A 4,221-nucleotide genomic window follows, 5' to 3' on the forward strand; every position below is an offset into this window, starting at 1 on the left:
TTCAAAAAAAAAAAAAAAAAAAAAAAAAAAAAAAAAATCAAGGGAGACGTGAGACAATTTCACTGCAAGACATGGGAGTTCAGGCGCTCTTAATAAGCCTAAGTTTCACTGCTACTCCTGAGTTCTTCCTGATTTTGTAGCTCTCCTTTTCCAAGGGAGTTGTCTGCCAGTAAGGGGATTTCTCCCAGGCTGGAGTTACATTAAACACTTAGGTTTTTAAATTAAAACAATAGTACACAGCACTGACATTTCGTTCCTAGAGCTTGTGGAGTAATATTTTTATGGTTTCTCTGGCAACCGCAGAGGCAAGAGTGGGCAGGAGGAAAGGAGCAGAAGGGCTGGCATCAGTGGTGGGGAGGTAGAAGGAGCACCTCTCTGTGGCGTGCTGGCTTGGGGCCTAACAGGACAGGGCCAGAAGTCCAGCTACTGCCCAGAAAATGGCCCGGATCCCTAGCCTGAGTCATCATCCCATGACTGGAGAATGTCGACAGATTATTTTCTCAAGGAACTAGCAATAAACCAAGAGGGTGTAGGAATTAAGAACTGGTTCTAAAAAATAAATGTTTATATAGGGCTAGATGTCAGCCTAGGGAGGGCAGCTGTTGGTTGAACCACTATTTGTAGACAATAGGTGCAGGCATGGCCACATCCACAGAGAATGATGTGCTGTCAGGGACTTGATTTTGCCAGTGGGACCAGATTCTGGGGCAGAGTCTGAGCTGGCTCCTACTATCTCTGCTACCTCTATGTTTATGAAACATGGCTCTGTCATTATTTAGTCAGCCGTATCTACTGTGGACCAACTGTGCACAGCACTGAACCAAGGACTTTGGAAATATTAAAAATAAATAAATAAATAAAAGACCTACCCTACCCTTGCCAAAGATATGAAGCAAATGAGGCAAATAAACTCATACTTATGTGACCCACACATTTTAACTCCTAAGTCTTAAAAAAAAAAAGGTAGTCATGGGAAGGAAAGAAAGTCCAAAACTCCTGTTGGAAGTCAACACATCTTATAGTTAAGAGTGTTGGCCCTGGATTTGAATTCCAACTTTTATTTACTTGTTATAGATCCTTGCCAGGTACCTATACTTACTGACTTGGATTCTGCAATTGTCAAAAGGAGGGGAAATTCTTACCTCATGAGTTTGTTGTGAGAATTAAGTGAGAAAACGTATGACAAGCACTAGTACAATGTCTGGCATACCACTGGTCCTCAATAAATGGTAATTGTCACTACTGCTATCATTCACACATTCAGCCTTACCCTTGTCATGACTGGTATATGGGCACTAGGCATGGTAAATTGCTTCCAGCAATATGGAGTTGGCAGGGATAACCAGGAGCCAGGATCAGGGAGAGGCTATGGAAGGTGACTTCTAAGTTCCAGCCCTCCTGGCAAGGTATAGCATCCAAGGGACACTGGAACCTAGGGACAGAGGAGGCACAGTGGTCTTGACATCAAGGGCAGGAACAGCCTAAACATTCAGTCATCAGTTGGAAACCATTCGATGGGATGCCTGGCTCCACTCACTTAATCTGGGATTTACTAGGTTCCAACTACTGTACCAAACACCTCATCCAGAGGGCAGAGAACGGGCCTGGGCAGGGTCAGCCAAAACCTACTCCAGAGAACTTCCCAACAATGCAAGGAAAAGTGGTGAGTCCAAGGAGGAGTTACTACCCAAGGAAGCTGGTTGGTTTCCCCTGGGGGCCCTGCTGTCACTCAGGACCCCACCTCACTGTCTTCATCCTGAAGCCTGCTAGAAGAGGCGGAGGACTATTCACACCTTCCTGCCTCGGGTGTGGCTTAGCTGAGAAACAGAAGCTGTGTTGGGGCTTCAGGAGGATGGTCCAGGGCCCAGCTGCAGGAAGCTGGGCAAAAGAAAAGTGGGGTGACCAGAGCTGAGGGGAGGAAGCTTGTCACCATCTCTCAGTAACACAGCAGAATCCACTTGGGCTAATGAGAAGTTGTTTCACCTCTCTGTTGGGTTAGTCACCCAGTTCAAATTATTTTTAAGATAGTGTTCTATTTATATACCAAACAGCTAAGTATGGAACTCTGTGACTCCACCAGTACTCAAAATTATTCCACATAGACTAAAATGAAAACATAAATGATAAATGAAGCCAGACCAGGTTACCTCAATTTTCAGATGATCGTATCTAGACAGTAGACAATATTAACATTTAGTTGACTTTTAATCAGTCAGAACCAGAGAAAAATGTTTTCATTTGTCAATCTCTTTTTTTTTTTAAGATTTTTTGATGTGGACCACTTCTAAGGTCTTTTTTGAATTTGTTACAATATTGCTTCTGTTTTATGTTTGGGGTTTTGGGCCTGGAGGCATGTGGGATCTTAGCTCCCTGACCAGGGATCGAACCCACACCCCCTGCATTGATAGGTGAAGTCTTAACCACTGGGCTGCCAGGGAAGTCCCTGTCAATCTCCTTTTTTAAAAAAAAGCCTCAAGTATCTTGTAAGTATAAGAAGTGACTTTGAATACAAATAATCCCTTTCTCCAAATGTGGTCAAATTGGTTATAAGAACAACTAAGTCAAACTAGTTTCCTTGAGTTTCCAGTGAGAAGACATAATTCTGACTTTCCTTGACTAATAGAATTGTCATGTTGTCTGGCTAAACATAGAAAATATCGTTGAATGAGGACGTAAGTGCTGTCACTTCTAGAACAGTGGCTTTGTAGTGAGAGGACTGGAGACCTGTGTTCTAGTCTCCTGCTCTGGACAAGTCACTTAAAACGTGTTGAGCGTTCACCAGAGCACAGTTCCGAGTAAATAAGGGGTCTGGGAGGAGAGAAGGTTGGTCCTTTCCTTCAGGTGACTTAGCATCTAGTTGGTGTCACAAAATTAAAACCAAAGGTCCAGGGGTGCCCAGTAAGACAGTTTGCAGTGAGGTTCCATGTTGATAGACGATTCGGAGAAATGGGAGGCACAACATTTAAATGACTCAGGAATGAGCAGGTTCCCAACCTGGGTGAGCAGGTGGTCCTTAGTCCCAAAGATGGAGGCAGTTGCCAGGTGACCTGGGCAGGGCTCTTAGTGGATCCACCAGACAAATGAGGGTGGGAATAATTTCCCTCCTACTTTATAGGAGTGTTGTGAGATGATGTTAAAACATTTTTTAAAACACATCTGACATGAATGGATAAAGAAGATGTGGCACATATATAAAATGGACTGTTACTCAGCCATAAAAAGGAACGAAATTGAGTCATTTGTAGTGACGTGGATGGACCTAGAGTCTGTCATACAGAATGAAGTAAGTCAGAAAGAGAAAGACAAATACTATATGCTAACATATATATATGGAATCTTAAAAAAAAAAAAGGTTCTGATGGACCTAGAGGCAGGACAGGAATAAAGACACAGAAGTAGAGAATGGACTTGAGGACACGGGGAGGGGGGGAAGGGGAAGCTGGGACGAAGTAAGAGAGTGGCGTGGACATACATACACAACCAAATGTAAAACAGATAGCTAGTGGGAAGCAGCCGCATAGCACAGAGAGATCAGCTCCGTGCTTTGTGACCACCTAGAGGGGTGGGATAGGGAGGGTGGGAGGGAGACGCAAGAGGGAGGAGATATAGGGGTATATGTATACGTATAGCTGATTCACTTTGTTATACAGCAGAAACTAACACACCATTGTAAAGCAATTATACTCCAATAAAGATGTTAAAAAAACACACATCTGACATAGAATCAGACAGCGTTTTACTTAGCTTGCTGATTAGTGGGCTGCTGTCCTTTTAGTTGTGACTTCGTTTCTCTTATTCATTTCAGACATACATAGTAGTTTCTGACTCCAGATGACACCCTTTTTAGGAACATGAACAATATATGCCGACACTTCAGCCATAGCCCTACTGCTTATGTGCTGAGACTCTTCTCTGAGCTGTGGCCACAGTCACTGTGTGTGAAGACCTTTCTATTTGTAGCTTTATCTCTTTGCTCTGGGGGTTCCTAATCTCAACAAGGGCTTCTCTAGCCCCGATTAGCTAGGTCAAGTTGCTTAGTCTAATCCTACTGCTTACCTGTGGGACAAGGACGCCACACGATGGACGTTGTTGTCAATGCAGCCCTGTAGCATTTCTGCCTTCCCTGCCTATAGTCCTCAGACTGAATGCCCTGTTTACCTCGCGTAATTATTTTGTGTAGACAAACTGACTTCCAGTAATTGGATTTTTTTTTTTTTTTTT

The sequence above is a fragment of the Neophocaena asiaeorientalis genome, unplaced genomic scaffold, assembly GCF_003031525.2.
Source record: "Neophocaena asiaeorientalis asiaeorientalis breed wild unplaced genomic scaffold, Neophocaena_asiaeorientalis_V1.1 scaffold166, whole genome shotgun sequence".
In the NCBI taxonomy this organism is placed as follows: Eukaryota; Metazoa; Chordata; class Mammalia; order Artiodactyla; family Phocoenidae; genus Neophocaena; species Neophocaena asiaeorientalis.